This window comes from Saccostrea cucullata, unplaced genomic scaffold (genome assembly GCF_032062105.1).
Source record: "Saccostrea cucullata isolate Sc308-1 unplaced genomic scaffold, CSIRO_AGI_Scuc_v1 ctg324, whole genome shotgun sequence".
In the NCBI taxonomy this organism is placed as follows: Eukaryota; Metazoa; Mollusca; class Bivalvia; order Ostreida; family Ostreidae; genus Saccostrea; species Saccostrea cuccullata.
Window position 1 is genome coordinate 46,836 of NW_026923820.1, and position 23,165 is coordinate 70,000.

Here is a 23,165-nt window from a genome sequence, read left to right on the forward strand (position 1 = left end):
TGATGAACCATGCTTGTATTGACATTCGTACATCGCGCATGGGTATATTGATTTATCCAGAGTTGTCGTTCCCGCTACGCTCACTACACCTCTGTAAAATATTACTAATATTATTAGGAAATAATTAAAAAAAAAAATAATTAGAGTAACAATTTAGAATTAACGATAAAAAAGAAAAGAAAATCAACAGTCAGTTTAGGTGGGAAATACGATATTATACACCTAACTGAAATCAAAATTTTTTTCCCAGATTATGGTTTTCTATTGCTGATTTTTTCCAAAGTGTAATTTAACATTCTTAAAGAGTTTCTCTATTGTTGATGTCACACAATAAAACCCCAGTCTGTTCCCTTAAATCAAAAGTTAATTTTATTCAATGCCAAAAATTTCAATGCTAAACTTCTGTAACGATATCCCCCTCCCCAATCTTAACCTAATATCGGATTCGTGCGAGACGTCAAAAATCATAATTCAGCTTTTATAATTATAATAAAGGCTGTTTAAGTATTGAAATCTGTAACACTACCTTAAAACCAGTAGTATCTTTTAATGTTTTTTTTTTATATAATTGTTGCAAAACGTTTTTAAGACACCAGCAGATTTGTGAATATTTATGAACATTCTGTTTAAATTTTATACAATGTACAGAGGTAATTTGCAAGAAAATGTGTTGAAAAGAATTCTTCTGTCTTTGTAATTTCCAATCTTAAAAGCTGTATTTTTATATTAATGTAAGCCTGACTATCAGTCAATTAAGTCAATTAAGTGGTCTGTCTACACCAGTCAACCACTTTACCAACTACCGTATGTAACCATGCGTATTTTGTCCAGCTTCAAGAGTCTAAAATTGTTTTTGTGGGTTCCCTTTTGGACAGATCTTTTTTCATTTTTCAGTAACTGTCCGCATTTTGTACAAGGAAAGAACAGACCTTAAATGTGACTCTGTAATAAGCCAAAAAAATGTCAGAAAAATGCTATCAGAAGGGTCAAACATGCACATCGAAATCGTAAAAAATTCACCAGCTACCGGGGGCTTCGCCACCTAGGCCCCAACCCAGCCTTAATTAAGGCAGCCCCAAACCCCCAGCCTATCCAGGTGTCCACATCAAATTTACCCTGGCTATGCCCCTGGGAATTATGTTTCTAGAAGATTTTTAGAGTATTATCGGCCGCAGGAGCAGCCAATTAATCTATTTGTGGTTGTGTTAGAAAGTGCACATGGGGAAATGAGATGTTAGTTCAGTAAAATAATTCTCAAATGGTTAAATGTATAAAATCATGAGTATAATATTTTAAAAACTTGCTTTATGGTAGGACACATTAGATAGGCCAAGTTTTTCCTCATATTCAATTTTTATGAAATTTTAATATTTTGATCTGTGATTCAAAATATGAAAGAAATTCAACTGCTCAGCTCCCCCACCTTTTTTTTTTTTTTTTTTACAAATATATACAATACATAGACACGGTAAATGGGCTTTACCATTTTTAGTTGGTTTACCCCACCCCACCCTTTCAATTGGCCCCCCTTTCGATTTGCTTCCCACGCCCATGCATATTCATCATAGCCTTTTTTACATCGATAAATCCATTGGATGAGCAAATACACTATTTCTAGTTTAAAATATATTTTATTCATTCATTGAATTGGATTGAACAGCAGGCATGATACTAAAATTTCTATCAAATTTTAAAACAAATTTATCTATTTATTTTGCTTTGAAGACGGCCTGAAATAAAAAATATCACTATTTCAGTTTTCAATATCCTGTTCCTTTCTTGCAAGAATGCTTTGAATTGTGAAAGTACATTTTTGACATGTTAAATACATTGTATGTTAGCGGCTTTGGATGTTGATGCTTTGGATCAATTAACTTGTTTACAATGTATTCCTGAAAAATCTAAAAAAAAAAAAAAAAACAAAAACAAAAACAAAAAAAAACAAAACAAAACAAAAAAAAAAACCCCATAGATTTAACGATTTACTAAAAAAGTCATACCCTGGTACTCTATTTTATAATACCAATGTATGACTTTTTTAGTTAAATCTATGTTGTTTTTTTATACTTCGTTTGTGGGGGGTATATAGGAATCACCTTGTCCATCTGTCCGTCTGTCTGTGCAATCATGTCCTGTCCATTTCTTTCTTACAGAGGGACATTAGAATCTACTACTCCACACTAAGATTGCCCATGACCTAAGGGTGTGTCATGACCTTGACCCAAGGTCATTTGGGGAAGTTCAAGGTCACTGGTAGAAAAATTTCATAATTCATGTTTGATACATATCTTTTATGGATAAACTTGGTAGGTTCTCATTTCACAAAAAGATTGCGAATGACCCAAGGGTGTGTCATGACCTTGATCCAAGGTCATTTGAACTTTCAGTTCTGATCTGATATGTGCTTTTTCCTAGCCAATGTTCTCAGGTGAGCACTGTGGCCCCTTGTTAGTTGATGGGGCTCTACCAAAACATCCATGATAAGCAAGTTCCTACAGCCATGAATATTTGTGGTGGATAAAATTTTATTTATTTATATAAGCTTTGATTTCATATTTTGGATGTTGTCAGTCCTTTGATTGATTTTTGTTCCCCGCTTTTGCGAAAGTGAGGGGATAATAAATCTCATTCATCTGTCCATCAGTCTGTCCATCCGTAGCAAAAACTTTAACTTGCCTATATAACTTTTGATTAAGTGGACCTTTTGACATTGGAGTTTGACCCATTTTTACACAAGAAATCTGACCTTTTACTTTAGCCATAAGTTTGAATGGAAAAATACTAAGACTTTCATATTTTGTGGCAAGATCTTTTATTGGATACCAATGACCTTGACCTTGGAGATTTCTTTACCTATTGAAAACTTTAACCTTGGTTATAATGATAGGGCGTTCATCTTTGAGACAATGGTCATAAAAAATGACACAAAGACACCAAAAGCGGGGACCACAATTCTTTGAATTTGCTTGTCATATTTAATTGTACAATAAAATTTCTTGTTTTCTTACAGGTTATGGTTCACCTTGATCCTTTCATTTGGAATTATTTGCCCTTGCATTGCCATGATAAGAGATCCATGCCAAGGTTTCATATTTGGAACATTACACTTTGTTCCTGACGCAATGGATGAGTATGAGAAACGGTGTGAAAGATCCTGTTCAAATCCACTTAAACCCCATGTTGTTTTGAATCAGTGGGGAAATGCTACCCTTATTGGTTGCTTCCATGTGAAACAGATCATAGGATTTTGTGTTGAGTACAACGAAGGGAAAAAATCAATCCAAAAGCACCCAAGTAAATGTGGAGATTGTACCAAATTTTCCCACCCTTGTCCCTCGAAGTATACCTCTAAAGACAGTTATCTGTATAGAGAGTGCTATACTCGATGTGGGGGATTAAAGTCTTCCAAGGAAATGTATCAATTGAAGCAAGAGCAGCTGAAAGAGATCATGTTGAAGGCTAACTTAGAAGACGTAAATTCAGCTCTTCAAATTGCATTGATTGTTGTGTGTGTGCTATTTGGTATAGTAGTTGTTGCTTTTTGTATGTACATAATTATATTGAGAAGAAGATTTTTAAATACCAAGAATAGAGCTCCCAGGGATACAATGTGCAATATAGTAAAACTCAGTTATAACAAAGTCACTGGGACCTATGAAACTGCTTTGCTATATCCTTAATTCACCATATCTGTGTTATTCTGTAAGCAATAATTGTTGAATAAAATAAAACATTCATATACCAGTAATTGTTATATGCAAAACAAGCAATAGCTTTTGTAATGAATAGATCAAACACTTTTTTGTTTTTTGGTTAACATGATTCACTTTATATTTTTTCTATTTTGTTTTTGTTGTTTGTTGTCATCATATGTGTAAAGGTTTCTCATTTTTGACTATACTTCAAAGTTCAGAACATTTTACAGGCCACTATCAGCTAGCTTTTCACAATAATGCATGGATTGGTCAGATAGGAATTCAAGGTCAACAAATAAAGGGTAATGATGTATTTTTTCAAAGGGAATTATGGGTTATTAAGAAGTAGTGGTAATATTCTGTTATTTAAATTTCCTATGAGAAGCTGAGACTGCCGACTTGTGGCCCTTCTCCCTCCCTATCTCGGCCAATTTACATAAGAGCAGGCCCTCAAGGGCAGCAAAGTGCATGACTATAAGTTTAGTAAAATCTCTAGCTTTTGTGAACAGTCTAGCTGACAGTGATTAATTAATCTTGTACATTATAAATTTTTAAGCATGATTTTTTATCTGTATCACTTTTTCCTAAAAATGATAATTTTAAGTCATTTGTTTTTTTTTAGCATGTTTTAGAAATGTCCCATGGCCAGTCTATGGCCAGATGGAAATAATCTGTGATAACATGTCTTTCAAAGATTGCATGTTTGGGATCCAAATATTTAAATCCCATTTATCTTCATGTACATATTAAAGCACTTTTCCTGTATAATTATCCTGCACATTCCAAAATACTGAGCAGTACAGTTGTACTTCCACAAATTAAATATGTTGTGCCATCTTTTAAAGATTAATTTATGAATTATTTAATTATTTTGTTACCAGTATATTGTAATGGGTAATATATAGTTTGTTTTTATACCCCCCGCAAACAAAGTTTGGGGGGGTATATATGAATCACCTTGTCCATCTGTCTGTCTGTCTGTCCGTCCATCTGTCTGTCTGTGCAATCGTGTCCGGTCCATATCTTTCTTACAGAAGAACATTAGAATCTACTACTCCACACTAAGATTGCTCGTGACCTAAGGGTGTGTCATGACCTTGACTCAAGGTCATTTGGGGAAGTTCAAGGTCACTTGCAGAAAAATTTCATAATTTGTGTCCAGTCCATATCTTTCTAATGGATAAACTTGGTAGGTTCTCTTTTCACACAATGATTGCCCATGACCCAAGGGTGTGTCATGACCTTGAACCAAGGTTATTTTGGAAAGTTCAAGGTCACTGGAAGAAAATTTTCATAAATCATGTTTGATACATATCTTTTATGGATAATCTTGGTAGGTTCTCATTTAACACAAAGATTACCCATGACCCAAGGATGTGTCATGACCTTGAACCAAGGTCCATTGGGAAAGTTCAAGGTCACTGGAAGAGAATTTTCATAAATCATGTTTGATACATATCTTATATGGATAATCTTGGTAGGTTCTCATTTCACACAAAGATTGCCCATGACCCAAGGATGTGTCATGACCTTGACCCAAGGTCATTTGGAAAAGTTCAAGGTCACTGGAAGAAAATTTTCATAATTCATGTCCGGTCCATATCTTTCTTATGGATAAACTTAGTAGGTTTTTATTTTACACAAAGATTGCCCATGACCCAAGGGTGTGTCATGATCTTGTCTCAATGTCATTTGGGAAGTTCAGGGCACTTGAAAAAAAAATGTCATAATTCGTGTCCGGTCCATATATTTTCTTATGGATAAACTTAGTAGGTTCTCATTTCACACAAAGATTGCCCATGACCCAAGGGTGTGTCATGACTTTGACCCAAGATCATTTGGAAAAGTTCAAGGTCACTGGTAGAGAAATTTCATAATTCATGTCGGGGTCCATATCTTTCTTATGGATAAACTTGGTAGGTTGTCATTTCACTGAAAGATTGCCCATGACCCAAGTGTGTGTCGTAACCTTGACCCAAGGTCATTTGGGGATGTTCAAGGTCACTGGAAGAAAAATTTCATAATTCAAGTCCGGTCCATATCTTTCTTATTGATAAACTTAATAGGTTCTCATTTCACTGAAAGATTGCCCATGACCCAAGAGTGTGTCATGACTTTGACCCAAGGTTATTTGGGGAAGTTCAAGGTCACTGGAATAAAAATTTCATAATTTGTGTTTGATACATATTTTTATTTTGGAAAAACTTACTTCTGAAAAATCCAGCGGGGGTATTTTGTCCCGTTTGGACAGTTCTAGTTTTTTTATCATTGACAATGGTTGATGAAAAAGTGAGTACATGTGTAAATATACAGACATTCCATTGTTATGTTATTTGTTAATAATTTCAAGAGTATGCTTATTTTTCTACTACATGTATTCAAAGAGAAGCTATAATAACAAATGTATGGATTGATTCAGACTGTGAGGACAAATGATGAAAACAATACCCTAGTACATCATCAAATTAGAAACTTGCATTGGACTTAGTGAATTCATCATTATTTGCAAAAGCTGCCTTTCGCAACATATACTGCATATTTTCATTTACATTAAAAGCTTGGTGCATTGATTCATGTTAAAGTATAAAATCATCACATGAACATTTTTTTATTTTTATACCTGTAAACTATACTCCATAATGAGGGCTGGCATTGTTGAACAATATTGAAGTGATCTGACTTGTTTCTAATGTTTATCTTTTAGATTATAACATTTAAATTTTAAAAGATTATCTTTAACAACACAATGTATCATGAAAAATTAGTAGTTTTGAAGATACATGTATTACCTGTTGTCAATATTTATAATCATATTTTTACAGTCTTGAGATTTTAAGGAATAGATACATTGTTCATGTACAGTAGAACAATCTTATAATGAACATGCATGCTTTTAACAAATTGACGTTTACAGTGAATTTCATACCATGTAGCTTTAAAATATATTGTAAATGTAAACTGATATAAGTTATGTTTTAACTTATAACAAAGCAAAACTGTCCGTCCTGGCTACGCACTTCATTATAGGCATGTTTTACTGTACTTGTAACATTTAAAAAATATTTTGTGACATTAATATATATTTTTAATATTAATATATATTTCATATTAATGCTCTTTTAATACAAAATCATGTTCATGAATAAATTAGCATATTAAATTACAAATGTATTTCTATGTTATCATATATTATGGATCACCAACGTCTCGATGTGGAGTAGAGCAACTGTTCTGAGTTGCAAAGAATGGAGTTGATCCTTACATCACGGATTTTGAATCCCACTGGGGGACATGGAGACCAGTCTTTCTGATAAGACTGTACATGTATAAACTGAGATCCCATGTTGCAGTAGGTGCTGGCACAAAATGATCTCTCCCTGCTCAACGGCCCTCAGTGCCAAATATTATTAGTTACACAGTCAGTTATTGACCTAATACAGAGTCATACAGGGTGTGAAATGGAAATCCGTATTTGGACTCGGCGAATACAGATTTCCATTTCATACCCTGCATATGTATAACTCTGTATTAGGTCACTAATTGACAGTGTTTTGAATTTATCCCACTGACTCAGAAGGCCTTCTTAAAAATTAAAAAAAATCTATGTGTGTATTATGAAAATATCAAGTTTTAATCCAATAACAATCAAGATAAAATATCGTAATAAAATACACTACAGATGTACGTATGCAAACCGTTTCTTAGCCGCCATGATCACAACTTTTCTCTTCTTCACTCTTTATAAAGACTTTTAAATATTCCTTTTAAAATAAAAAACTTCACCGAACCCTCAAGATCATGATTTGAACAATATTTGAATTTACACTACCTGAGAATGCTTCCTTATGCATGCTAATCAAGGCTGTGATGTTCATTAAATATTTTGTTTTCATTAAAGATTCCATCCATCTGTCCAAGATGATAGACAAATTGTGTTCAGATAAACTTGCTATATTCCTGTGTAAAGGCATGTTCAACAATGTAGTTTTGAACTCATTCCCTGTGCAATTGAATTGTTTGCACTCTCTCGGCCACTGGTTAAAAATGCCTCAACTCTATACTCTTTTTTTAAGTTCCAGGAAACATTTTTTTCCCAAAGCTTTTTCATTCAGTATTTGCATGTTTTTTTTTTTTAATTTCCATAACAATCCATCCAATATTTTTATCCAGAGTTAGGGGAAGACAAGCATACATATTCTTAAAGATGGGCCTCAGTACAACTTTTTTTATCACAGATTCTATTTGCTCTATCCTATATTTCATGATAGTAGAAAAATAAAGTTCATATCTAGGGAAAGAAAATATTTATTCATAGAAATATTAATTTGATCACACAATTTACATCATATATGACACAACACTTAGAACTGCAGTGTTTTATTATATAACATTGTGACATCTTTATCCACATTATTAAACATCCAAATGAATCTCACTAAATGTACATGTAGTACCATGGTGTCATTTCCAACAAAGAATGTGGGCGCTTTTGATGGGCATTCGGCAGGAATCTGGGCGTACTTGAAAAGTGAAAACTTTATCAACATGTCACATGAAATTTTAACATTTTTTTTTATTTATTGGGTTCCTGTGCAACAGTAATGGAAAATATTTTCCTGAAATTGAGCTCTGATTTGCTAAAAAATAACTTGAAAATTGGCCAGATCAGACATTTGGTACAAAAAGGTACATTTCTAGACACGTTTTCCTAAAATTTTTCTATCTCTGGGTCTTCTCTCCATGATTTTGAAGTGTTATTCGTGTGTATTTAAATTCAAAGAAAGGAATACAATTTTTTAAAAAATGGAGAGAAAACCCAGAGACCATGAAAAATTAACTTTTCCCCCAAAAAATCCAAATAGGTGAATGTGGTGCTTCTTTGTCCTTTTAAAATTATTGGTATACGTGTAGCGGTGATGGCTCAGTCAGTTGGGTTACCTGTTCACTGCACTCAAAGCGAAGTTTTTGGTTCGAGCCTGGCATGGGGCATAAATTTTTTTTTCATGCAAACAACCATTTATTTTGTTTCATTTTATGTACTTATATATTAAAATTTTGAATTAGATAAATTTTGGTTCAGTTTGGTTCTCGAGCGAAATCAATTCAGAATCTAATCTTCTATTCTATAATGTACATGTATCATGCATCTATGCATTAAATATTTTAGGTGTTTATTTTTTGTGAAACATTAATATGTTACAGTACCCCCAAGAAAAACAGACTTAAATGTTACAATATCACACGGTCTTTCAAACTAAATGAAAAAAAAACCTACGGATGTGTTTGTAAAATCTGACCAGCTATGTTCAGCCAACCAAATCATGGACATTTAAACCATTAATGTTTCGTACAAATTATTCCTGCAGATTACTCGCCAAATGCGCCCATCTTCTTTCAGAACTTCTTTCTTATTAATACATGTATGTATATCATACACTCTTTTTTTAAATTTAAAGATTTTAGCATAAAAAAGTTATACATGATTGAATTTTACCAATTACACCATAATATATTTGTTAATACACTGTACACTAAAAATATAGAGCAACATACATGTGAAAGTAAAATTGTAAAGACCTATGAAAGTTGAGTCTTTCAAATATCGAAAAAAGAAGAAAAATATTTAACTGGTTGGTTAATTCAAAGATGCTCAAGCCATGTAGCTTCCATCCGGGGTGACCTTTGCCCTGTTCTGAATGGCGTCCAGCACTTGGCTGATGTTGCCCTCTTTCTCCTCCAGGAGGCGCTGTAACCAGCCTCCCTCATTATGGAAACCCATCCCCAGCATCTGCTGCAGGGCAGTGGCAATCTTAGGATCTGAAAGACGTTAGATTTTATAAAATCTTTCTGAACAAACATATTTAATTTTCTAAATTTACCAACACCACTGACTTTAAATCAGTGCCACAAAAATATGCATTCCAGCAAATGACTGTCTAATGGGTATTACATATGTACTGATAAAGTATAGACTTTCTTGTCTCAAAAACCTCCTTTTATAAATTGTAGTCATTAATTAACAAATTTGCATACCAGTATTCAAAACAATAATTGTAAATTTGACACAGTAATAGAAGGAGTAATGTACCTGGGGTATAAGAAAATATATTTACCTGTGGGAGGATAGATCAGCTGAGCAGCAGGTGGGGGCTGCATGGGGGCAGTGGCCTGAGGGGTGGGGGTTCTTCCCGACCCATTGCCATCCTCCAGGAGGGTCCAGGCCTCGAAGTCCTTGTTGACAGTCTCTGTGGTGTCCTTGTTGACATCCGCGTCAGTCTTGTTCCCACTGCTGGTGGGTGGACCATCAGTCTCTGGTTTGTCGGCATTGTCGGTGGCCATGGGAGTCGGTTCCTCTGGTGCCTTCTGGACCTCTGGCTCAGCCTCCGGTTTGTCAGATTCCATTTTCTCCTCCTGGTTTTCCTTCTTTCCACATTTCCCTTGTCCACATTTCCAGCCTTTCTTCCCCCTACATCCACTGCCTTGTCCCCGGGCGCAGCGTCTCCTTCCACCATGTTCCACATCCACTTGAACATCTATTCCTACAAGGAGAGATTCTTAGGTCAATTTTTTGTTCATTTTTAATATTTACTAATACATATTTTGCAATACCCGGTAAGTTTGATTTTTGCCCCCTCCCACCCCCAAACTATTTTTCTAATGCATCCCTTGTACAAAGCATTTTTTTTTTACTGTAATGTGAATTTGTAAAGCAGAAATGCCTTAATGACTCACCAAATGGATCCAACATGTCAGCCACAGACTGACCAACAGACTGTAGGAAGGCTTCAGGGTTGGTCTCATCTGGAACAGGAGCCTCGTATTCCTTCTGTCCATTCCAGGGACATCCGGCATTCTGTCTGTTCTACTGTCTTCTTGCCATTCTCTCCATCCAGCGGAAGAAATGGGGTGGAGCACACTAAAATGAGGAGACATCAATGAATAAGAATATTGCTAGCTGTGTACATGATGTAGTCAAACCTAGTTTATGGAATTCGATGGAACAGAGAAAAAAGCTTTTCCAAGATATGGAGGATAAAATTCGTAAAATTAAAGAATACATGTAAATGGTTGGGACTTTCTAACCACATTGTCTTCAAGATATTAGTGTTTGATTTGCTGAAGTACAACTGTACTTATAACCATTCAAAGAAATTTTTCTGCTTTAACTGTGAATTATTACGTACTGATACCAGCAATTTAAGGTCAAGTTTTAGTAAATAACTTTAGACTAATTTCTTGGTGCTAGATCCATTATGACGACATAATCAATTTCAACTTTCTTTCCCGTACTTTACGGCTTCAGCAGAATTATGTAGAAAATAGGGTATTTTCAGGAATTGAATTTAAAATCATATGAAAAGTAAACTGGATACCTATATTAAATTTGATATTGATTTTAAGAAGAGGCCATGAACATACAATTACGGTTCTCTGTGAGATTGTACAATTTAGGCAATCTGGATACATTTCCTTTGTCGAATATGAAAAAAAAACTCCCATATTCATGACTGGTTTTCTTAATTTTTCATCAAAAATGACAGTTTAAAATACAGTTTTTTATCTTGTTTACCTACAAATTATACCCCGAAACACCTTATTTGACCAAGCTAAAGTTGTAAAGCATCAATAAAGGAATTTATCTCTCAAGTTTGATAAATCTGTAGGCACCTTTCATTTACTAGATCTTGACCTTAACCCATAATTTGCTATCTTACTTGAAATACCAAATTAATAAAAGCTGCTGATTATAACCGAATTGAAAATTATTTTCTGTTTGAGACACTTACTGGAGGTCCTTGGCCTTGAGGTCCGTGGGGTCCACAAGGTCGTGAGGTCTCTGGGGCCCCCATGCAGAAGGGGAATCCAAATCCTGACTGGACAGCACTTTCATACATAATGAAGTTATGCTCCGAGTGGATACCCTTGGACTCGCAGGACTCACACAGGTCATAATCGGGACAGGTGTATATTATACATGTACACTTATCCAATGGTTGTGAGTGGGATAGCTCTTTTATCAAACCCGCGACAGGAATAGTTCCTGTCAAGGGTTTGATGAAAGAGCTATATCCCACTCACAACCATTGGATAAATGTTTTATTATACTGATGTATAACACAGCTTTTAGGTTTGATTTTTTTTTTTGAGTAAGGTAGTAAATACAAGAATAATCTGACGAAACGGTTTAGGAATGGCTGCTTTTATTTATCCAACAGCTTTTGTCTAATAATTTACACTGTATTAAAAATAGTGTCATTGTATCTAAAACATTTTTTAATCATTCCAAATGTCTCTAATTTTTAATAAACCACTTTTAATTAATGAATGATTCCACATATAGGCTTTTCCCTTGAAATTGTATGAAATTTATTACCAAAGTGTGAGCGGTTTTAAAAGAGATGAATTAGTGGAGTATGCATACCAAACATGAAGTCCCTATTTTTACATGTAAGTTTTAATAGTTATGGCGAAGGTTCAAGTTTGCAGACAAACAGATAAACAGACATACAGACATTCAGAGAGACAGGACAAAAACAATATAACCCCCCACCCCCATCTATCGATTCGGGCGCATAAAAAAGTGAAGTGAAACGGTGGAGATAATCAACAAATTCATACTTCGGATCCCAGTTGCAGAGTTATCATGGAGTGTTTTGAAATGATCCCTCAAACAGCAGCCAAATTTTTTAAACTTCCGCCGGGGTTGTGGCAGAAGGTGGAGGGGAACAGAAAAAGCAGCGATGAATGGGCGGAGCTAACCTAGCTATATATATATATGCAATATATGGAGGGATAATAGTGTTATATATTTTTTTTTTTACATACTCACATTCAGGTATATTCATCATTACAGGTATGTTCATGTATTTTTATGCGCCCGAATCGAAAGATCCAAGGCGTATATTGTTTTTGTCCTGTCTGTTTGTCTGTTTATATTTAACATGTTTAACCTTCCCCATAAGTTTTGAAGAATGAATGGTTGAGACTTCGTATTTGGTATGCATACTCCACTTAAGCTCTTTCAAATGACACCAAGGTCAATGACCTTGTGACCTTGACTGTGACCCATATGCTAAAAATAATTCTTTTCTGCAAACTTTAACCTTCGCCTGTTCATGGTTTCTGGACACGAATTTATTCACTGTGTACAGTTGTTTTTATACGTAGTTCTATTCTGTAACGTTCCTCCCAAGAATTAAACTCATAGATGGAGACTTCAAAAGAACTACATACTTGTAACCCAAAGATTTGCAATGTGATGATCGTAACATAACTGATCCACTACTCTCCTCACAAACTCCATATACAGGCACGTAGCAACAGCCCCCACCCCCTTTTCCCAACATTACTTTGACTATTGAAAAAGGTCATCGAAAGCCCCCCCCCCCCCATTTTTACTACTGTAAAGTGATGTAAGGGAAATTAGTATTGTATGCCAAAAAATGGTACTGAACGAAGTTGACATTTAAAAAAAGTCCCCCCCCCCCCCCCCCCCCCCCCCCCCCCGAAATTGGATTTTCGAGTTTGGGAAATGTTTTTCCCCCAAATTTTTCAGGTAAGTAAAACGAAAATTCTCTGCCCCCCCCCCACCCCCATACACACACACACACACACACACACCCCCCCCCCCTGCACCCCACTTTCAAAAATGATGCTACGTCTCTGATACACGCTTTGCGAGAAGAGTAGCGGATCAAACCCTTGACTAGCGAAGATGCATGCAATTCAAAGAAGAATCAAATATTTTAGCAGTTGAACTAACTAATCTTTTATTTTTGTAGATTTGTGATCAAAAAGATCCCGATGTTAATGTGTATCTCTGATATTCAGAGAGATAATTCTTAATGTCATAAACAAAAGTCTATTTTTTTCTTTATAGATTTACCCAATCTAATTAAAATTAGATCCTTTACGCTCCTTTATTTTGTTATGTCGCTGTTAGATCCTTACAGCGACATAACAAAATAAAGGAGCGTAAAGGATCTAATTTTAATTAGATTGAGATTTACCAAGTTGAAAAGACTTTTTCGTCCAATTTGCCCTGCAAGCTACTAGTATGCTTTAATTGTTTGTATTTTACTTATAAAACAATTTCTTATGGAAAATCATTAAGGTTCAAGCAACATTTTACACGAGTGAGCAAAGGGTTTTTTATATGTCATCAAAACAAAAAAAAAGAAATGAATACCGGTATTTACGAGTTCAGTGGTTATATATGTCAGGGAGATTTTTAGCTTCTCAGTTCCCAAAGATTTTTTTTTTGCCTCTGGCACACGCACTTATATCCGTAATAAATGTTTTAATTCATTTATTATTATACAATGGGTTAAAAAGTATTGCAGAAATATAAGAAGTGCCTGTAAAACGCCTCAAAAGATTTCTGTTGTTTGATTACAAGGCATTTTTAATATACCAAGGGATTGGCGCACAATTTTTCAAAAGTTATAATCGACAACAGAAATTGACAATACTATAGACATTTATCGGACACAAGGGGTCGACAAAATGCATTTTGCCCGAGAACATTGACAATAGATAAATGTTTGGTTTTATCTTTTAATATTTTTTTTTTCTTCGATCACATGCATGCATCTTGTGCATGTTGGCTATACCATAATACCCGCACTGCTAATTTGGTCAATATTCCGTCACTGTCTAACACTAACAAATGCAAATAAGATTTAGCTGATCACGCCCACAATGTGATGTAAGCGGTCCGATATCTTGTTAACAGATCCGATATCTCAATCACTTTGCGGTTAAATTTGCATTTTCATATGACTGTTTATTAAAACACAAATGTGTCAGATTTTTTAAAGCATAGATCTATGTAGGAACTAATTTATAAAGATGAATTGCGTTGAAATAGTAAAATTTCCGTTTGGCCTATCTTTAGAAAGTTGATTGTCATATGATGACACGCCCATTGAGGACCCTATTGGAAATAAGCCGTTAAATGGTTTTTATGGGCCATCCTCGGGTATTATAAATGACTTTGCACTGTGTCAGTATATTTTTTTCTGTTCATTTAGACACATTGAAATAAAAGGTTTCTCCCTATCTTCTACAATTTAATAATATAATTTAAGTGTTTTAAGAATTATTTGATTTTACTTGTATTTTATTTTTATATTTGAACTTTTTTGTTCTGTTTGGCATTTTCCGAATAACCAAATAAATCAAAGCCCATTTCTTTATAAAGGGTTAAAATGGTCAAATTTTGCCATAACTTTTGAACCATAGGAGATAATAAATGGTCAAATTGGTTATTCGAATACCTGTAGAACTAGAGGTACTGTGAGCAATGAGCTCACTAAATGATACCCCCCGCCTCCCATAATGTCGATGTGTTGCTATATATTGTTTTTACGGTAATGTGTAAAGAGGAATAACTCGTCCAATCAAATGTTATCCAGAAGCTTCTATTATGTGACGTCATAGGTAAACAAAAAATGGCAATGTCCATGTTTTGCTCTGGGAAACGTAAAATACGTGTCGAATAAAAAAGTAAAATAGGAGGTGCACAATGGCAATATGTAATAAAGATTCTGTGAAAGTTTCATTAAATTTCACTCAGTAGTTTAAGAGGAGTTGCGGATAAGAGAAAAAGCGTAACAGACGGACGGACAGACAGACGGACGGACGGACGGACGGACAGACGGACGGACAGACGTACAGACGGACGGAAATCCCGATCACTATATACCCTCCCGCTTTTCAAGCGGGGGGTATAATGATTAGAAGAGACATATACCGATACGTACAATTTAAATAATTGATTAGTTGTTGATCTGGCTTTCCATATTATGTATTCTGCATGCTCTCTTCCACCACCTAATCGCGAACAGCGCGGTGTGCTCAAGTTTTACTTAGGCATTTGACAAAACTTCATTATTTGTATTGGTGAGCGTGAATTACATAAACCAGGTAAGAATTGTGAAAAAACAGTAAAACAATGCACGTGTGAGTCTGTTTAAAAAAAAATCGTTTCAATGCACTGTACGTATCCCTGCAGCTAAGCGGTCAACTTTCAATCGCTCAATCGGTAGCTAAATTTTGCACAGGGGCTTGCTCCTGGCGTGTAAACAATATTTATTAATAAAAATGTGAACGATATACTAAAACTGCACAATTGTAGTTTTAGTACAGTATATATATTATTTATGTTTAGGGTGTAGTTTAATTTAGTGATATCAATTATGTTTGATTTTTAAAAATATTTTGTACACGCTAGAATCCATACATGAGTTTCTTTTCAGTGTATGAGATCTGTATGCTTATGGTTTTTACTATAAACAGGTACCCTTTTGCTACCAATTACTTGCTTGATCACGGATTTTACCTGTTACGTCACAAAAACCAACCACGTGTATTTTTGTTTGTAACTATTTCAATCACATGGTATCAGAGATTTGTAGGGAACAATTCCAAAGTTGTAAATTGGATTAATTCAAGTAAAATACATTACGATATTGTGGATAAGCGTGTTTGGCTCACAGCAGTGTTTTTTATGCGCCCGGATTATGCGCCCGAATCGATAGATCCCGGGCGTATATTGCTTTTGTCCTGTCTGTTTATCTGTTTGTCTGTCTGTCTGTTGTCAACTTTAACCTTCGCCAAAACTTTTGAACCATAAGATAGAGACTTCATATTTGGTATGCATACTCCACTAATAAAGTTCTTTCAAATGATATCAAGGTCAATGACCTTGTGACCTTGACTGTGATTTATATGCTAAAATAGCTTTTTCAACTGTTTGTCATAACTTTTGAACCATAAGGGATAGGGACTTCATATTTGGTATGCATACCCCACTAATAAAGTTCTTTCAAATGACATCAAGGTCAATGACCTTGTGACCTTGACTGTGACCTATATACTAAAAATAGCTTTTTCCACTTTTTGCCATAATTTTTGAACCATAGGAGATAGGGACTTCATATTTAGTATGCATACTCCACTAATTAAGTTCTTTCAAACAACACCAAGGTCAATGACCTTGTGACCTTGACTATGACCTATATGCTAAAAATAGCTTTTTCCACTTTTTGCCATAATTTTTTAACCATAGGAGATAGGTTTTTAAAAATTTGTATGAAAATAAATTACTCATGTGTTACACAAATTATTAATCAATCCTTTAAAACAAATTACCATTTACTAGTTAGTATTAACAAATTAATTATTAATCTGTTATAACAAATGAGTAGTTTGTAATAACAAATTGGTAATTGGTTATAAAGTATAACAATGATTAATAATCAAATAATCAGTTTTGTATAACACAATTTATTTATTTGTTTTAACAAATTAACATTTTTGGACATTTGAAGGTGTACATACAGATCTATGAAATCCATATCAGGTCATGAATTAAAAAAAAGTTGAATTTGTGAAACTAGAAGCATATATGCTTTGGAGAGTTTTTGACTAATATGTCTAAGCTTTGAGTTTTCATATCAATGAGATATGATACGATGCATAAAAATTCTTTGTTCCATTCCTAACACTGGGTAGAAACAATTAACTCTCTCTCTCTCAGTTTCAAGTTTTCCTTTTGTAAAGAAGCTTTTGAAAATGCAACAAATTATAACAAAAAAAGAAAAGAATCTTATGGAGAAGCATCCATTGTTAATTTAGATTCTAAACTGTTAAAATCATGCCCCCACCCCCTGGGTTGAGGACGGGGCCACAATAGGAAATCCAAACTGAGCCAGAAAAGCTGAAACTTGTGTGGAAGCATCCTGGGGTAGTGCTGATTCTAAATTGTTCAAATCATGACCCCTTGGGGTAGGGCAGGGCCACAATAGGGAATTAGGGAATCCAAGTTTTACATTGAAATATATAGGAAAAATGGTAGATACTCAATTGTTCATATTATGAGCCCTGGAGGTAGCTAGGGTATGTGGAGTCACAAGGGGGGGGAATCTGGTTAAGAACAGCATTGCCAAAGTTAGTCAGGAGAGCATTGTAGCTCATGGGCCTTTATTTTACTCTCCCACTCTCTCTCTTTCTCTGGATTCCTGAACATGTACCATGATCTACTTTACTGATTTCCTACAGGTATAATTATTTATGCTTTGTGTTCAACCCAAATTCATGAATAAAGATATAAACAAGATGTGTTTGTGAAACACTGATGCCCCCATATGGCAAAGCTTAAAGTTTCTCAAATGCAAGTAAAACTCCAAGGTCAAGTTTAAAATTGTTGACATCCAAAGTAAGAACAGAATGACCAAAGTGACTAAGGTGAGCTTTGTGGTTCATGGGTCTCTTCCTTATTAGCTCTACTGGTCAGAGACCAGAAGAGCTTATGCGATAGTAATGCATCCGTCTGTCTGTCTGTCTGTCTGTCTGTAAACAATTTTTCAAAATGCTACTCCTCCTACAGTTTTGGTCCAATTTCAGTATAACTTTGTACACAAGTAAACTACACTAAGATACATAATTCTGTGCATCCGCTTTTGATTTCGATGAATGGTGTTGCCATGGTAACTAAAAATAGAAATTTCTGTGAAATTCTTTCAAAAAGCTACTCCTCGTACAGTTTTGGTCTGATTTCATTATAACTTGGCACACAAGTAGACTACACTAAGATACATAATTATGTGCATCAGTTTTCCATTTCGATGAACGATGTTGCCATGGTTACTAAAATAGAAATTTCTGTGAAATTCTTTCAAAATGCTACTAACCGGTCACGGTAGCCTAGTGGTAGAGCGTTCGCTTCGTGATCGGGAGGCCCGGGTTCGATTCTCGATCGCGGCGCCGCGTCATACCTAAGACGTAAACAAAGGTAGTGACTGTTCCTTCGCCAAGCGCTCGGCACTAGAAGTGAAAGTCACGGGTCTTTCGGATATGACCTTAAAAACGTAGGTCCCGTGTCACGGTAGGCGTTGGCACGATAAAGAACCCTCACTGCTCAATGGCCCTGAGTGCCGAGTATAGGTCTAAATTTGAAGCCCTTCACCGGCATCGGTGACGTCTCCATATGAGTGAAAAATTCTCAAGAGGGACGTTAAACAATATACAATCAATCAATCAAAATGCTACTCCTTGTACAGTTTTGGTAAGATTTCAATATAACTTGGCACACAAGTAGACTACACTAAGATACATAATTCTGTGCATCAGTTTTCGACTTGATGAACGGTGTTGCCATGGTAACTAAAAATAGACATTTCTGTGAAATTCTTTCAAAACGCTACTCCAAAAAACAGTTTTGGTCCGATTTCAATATAACTAGGCACACAAGTAGACTACACTAAGATACGTAATTCTGTGCATCAGTTTTTGATTTCGATGAGCAGTGTTGCCGTTGTTACTAAAAATAGAAATTTCTGTGAAATTCTTTCAAAATGCTATTCCTCCTACAGTTTTGGTCTGATTTCATTATAACTTGGCACACAAGTAGACTACACTAAGATACATAATTCTGTGCATCAGTTTTTGATTTCGATGAACGGTGTTGCCATGGTTACTAAAAGTAGAAATTTCTGTGAAATTCTTTCAAAATGCTACTTCTCCTAAAGTTTTAGTTTGATTTCAGTATAACTTTCCACTCAAGTAGACTACACTAAGATACACAATTCTGTGTATCGGTTTTTGACTTAGATGAAATTATTGCTCTGGTTACTAAAAATAGAAATTTCTGTTCAATATTCTCAAAATGCTACTCCAAATACAGTTTTAGTCTGATTTTAATATAATGTAGAATGCAAGTAGACTACACTAAGAACATAAAGAGACTTATAATCAAGGATCATTATTTTATTTATTGCTGTTGTAAAGTTTCAAATTGCAACTGCTTAAGTACTTTTCTCTTCCTTTGCTATAAGTACAAACCAGTAGAGCTTCAGTCTCGACAGAGACTTCTGGTTTGACTCTCTCCCTCCCCTTCCCCTTTCTCTCTTGTCACAAGGAGTACACATGTGAAATATGAAAACCCTAGTACCTGTTCAAAAGATATAGGTGATATTAGTTTTTAAAAAGTGAGTCAAACTTTAAAGGTCAAAAGGTTAAAAATATCTATACCCATTGAAAAGTCCAATCTAATTAAAATCAGACTTCTTAGATCCGCGGCCTATACTCTTGCGCAGAGTATACGGCGCGGATCTAAGAAGTCTGATTTTTATTAGATTGTTGAAAAGTCTTGTCACAATGAATACATAAAAACCCTATCTAGCCCCAACCGTTCAAAAGTTATGGCATTTTTTTTCATGACTCTATGGTAAAGTCAAGACTGATCATTTCGCAGGGGAAATCAAGAAACAGCACAATTTTTTGTGCATAATAAATACAGACTTTTTTCAATGGGTGGCATTATAGCTCTCCTTTGTCTATCAGTAAATATCATTTTCCGAAAGCTACAGTTCTGTAGCTACTCAGGTTTCTACCATGTCTCCTGAAGATACACAAAAGTTTTTGAACATTCATTACTCAAAGTTATAGGTAATTTTTCTCTGTAAGTTTTACTTAAACATCATTCAGTAGTTATATATAAATTGAATATTGCAGCTCGTGATAGTATTGTTTGCTCTGCAGCCTTTTTCATACCTGTCCGTTATACTGAAACTGCCTTGCAGCCAATATCTGAGAACCACATTACAACATCAATTTTAACTTATAATCTGTTAGCTTTTGAGAAATCACACCATTATTATATAACTCACACAATGTTCTTTGGAAATGACCGCAAATTTTATAGGAGTTAAGGGAGACAAGTAGGATACCATAAACAAATGGGCAAACTAGTGGCCCAGCTTTGATGGGAGTGCCATCATTAATTTTTTAGAAACTGTTTAAACAAAGAGTATATACATTTGCAATTACAATCAACTGAAGAATATCAGATTTTTATAATAACTTAGGATCAGAGATAACTTCACTAAATCCGTGAATTCATAATATCTGTGTTCGTTCTAAACTAGTTTTACTGTATACAGTAAAAGGAATTACTGTATACAGTAAAAGGAAAATTATGATAAAGAAGACACATGCGTAAATATTTCCATTTCTAATTTTTTTTCTCTGTGATAACTCTTTGAAAGTTTTTGGAGTTTATTTCTTGATAATTCTGCCGGAATGTAAATTAGGCAGGTCGATAGGTCAGGAGCTAATGAGGCCTAATACGCATGCAAATTTCATGCGCATCTGTCTCTGTCTGACGCTAAGAATGCCAAATATGCATGTAAATCTTGTGCGGCTGCCTATGTGTTTGACGTCAGTGGGCGAGGACTATTGAAATTGGCATGGAAGTCGTCGTGTGATTATAGTCTATGTCTACATTTTTAAAAGTCTAAATCTACAATTTTATTTCACAATGAAATGGAAATATAAGGAATCGCTGTCTAGTTTTGAGAGTATGCCAGGGACATCAACAAAAGTGGGAAACATGGGATAATTTTAGCATAACGGGCTTCGCCCGTTATGCAAATTATCCCATGTTTCCCACTATTGTTGATGCCCTGGCATACTCTCAAAACTAGACAGTGATTCCTTAAATGTATCATTCACAAAAAAATCTTTGTCTTTTCAGAAAGATGCTGCACATCATGACAAATCTCCAGCTGCTGATTTTCTCAATTGGTGTTGTTCATTCTTATGAATCCGCTTCCCCAGAAGTTTGTTCAGATTTTCTTCTATGGAAGCTTGGCTATGTTCCTGATGATATGGAAGAATTCAAGGGAATTTGTCCTGTCCAATGTCCAAAGTTGAAACCACATACAGTACTCAATGAGTGGGGAGATGGACCTTTCCTTGTGTGTGCTAACCCCAAACTAATGTTTGAGTACTGTGCAGAGTATAACACAGGTGCCAAAAGAATCCAGGCACATCAACAGAAATGTGGATACTGCCGGAATTTTTCCAATCCATGTCCATCCAAGTATAACTCGACAGAGAGTTATAAATTTAGAGAATGTTTCACAGGATGTGCAGGGTTAAAAACATCAAAGGAAAGTTTTGAACAATTGCAAAACTACAGTCTGCATTTGGTAGATAAAAATAAACAAATTGCTGACCTTAAAGCTCAAAATATCCACCAAGGTGTGTCACTACTGAAGGACAAAAACAAGATAGAGGCTTTTCAAGATGAAATTGCTTCCCTCAAGTCTACAGTGATCATATTTATTATATTCACTGTATTGATTATGTGCTTGTATTGTAAGAAAAAAGTAAAACTGCATATATTATACAAGTACTATGAACAATCTTTAAAAAATGCTTCAGAAATGCTAAGAAATACTTCAGGTAATGGAAGTGATATTGAAGCAAATATGAATGGTGATAATCAAAGTTATCAAGATGTACATGTGCAGCAAGAGAGTCATACCTCAGATGAGCGGCTTAGTGAAGAACATGATGATCACCATGCAGTTCAAGATGATGCTTATGTGGCTCTTCTTCAAGTGGGAAACGGTGACCTAGGTGAAGTAAGAGATAAAAGTGAATCTCCTGCTGAAATTGATTACAGTTTAAAACCAGTTGAAATTTATGAAAAAAATGATATTGAATGCCATCACTGATAATAAAGCATAACTTTTATAATAGTAGGGTACATAGGAAATTTTCAAAGTATCATCCAATTAATGCATACAGTAAAACTCGTTTAGTACGAACATGGATATAGCAAATTCATGGATATAGTGAAGTTTTTCAGGGTCCCGGCAAAATTCTTAACAATTCTTTGTAAAATTTCACTGTTATAACGAAATCTGATATAGCGAATTTACGGATATATCGAACCAATTTTGAGTCCCGTAGAGATTAAAAATAATGAAATTTACATCTTTTAAAACGAATTTTCAAAAATCTTAATATCACATATATTGAACTGACTTTATTTTGGTAAGAATTTGCAAATGAAATTTATTTAATAATGAAATCCTTAGTGATCCAAGGTATGTTTTGTAAAATTGTAATAATTGCTTCCCTAATATATTCAGTATCAATATTCGAAGAAAAATGCGCAAACTGTGAATTCCTATAAATAGTTATACAAATTTGTTGTATGGATATAACAAATTACGGATATAGCGAATTAATTTCCCGGGTCCCCAGGACTTCACTGTAAGCGAGTTTTACTGTAGCCAGGTGCTAATTTTGGCTTAATTATTTTGGTGTATTGATGAAAATTTTTATCGCTAAAAAAGTCAGTAGCATGCGCGGATCTAGAGGGGGAGGGGGGGGGGGAGGGGTTCAGGATCCCCCCTTGGAATTTGCAAGGTTATTAAATTTATATACTAAAGCTAGAAAAAAGTTACTCTGGACCCCCATTAGTGTCCATCTCTGCAAAGAGCTTAAACCCAGGGTCAGCTAAAGTAAATTACGCAAAAATTATTGGCAACTTAGAGCTGCAGCAGGCAAAACACCAAATTTTACACCCACCAAGAAAACCCACTATACGGTATTACAGTACTGTGAGTGTTGACACATGTAAAAGTTCTTAGGAACTCTAAAAGTGCCATT

The 23,165-nt window shown here is 35.0% G+C and overlaps 1 pseudogene; it reads right to left on the minus strand.

Moving 5' to 3' along the window:
• Positions 1–9,261: 9,261 nt before the first annotated feature.
• LOC134264971 (sequestosome-1-like) lies at positions 9,262–12,700 on the minus strand (annotated as a pseudogene).
• Positions 12,701–23,165: the final 10,465 nt, after the last annotated feature.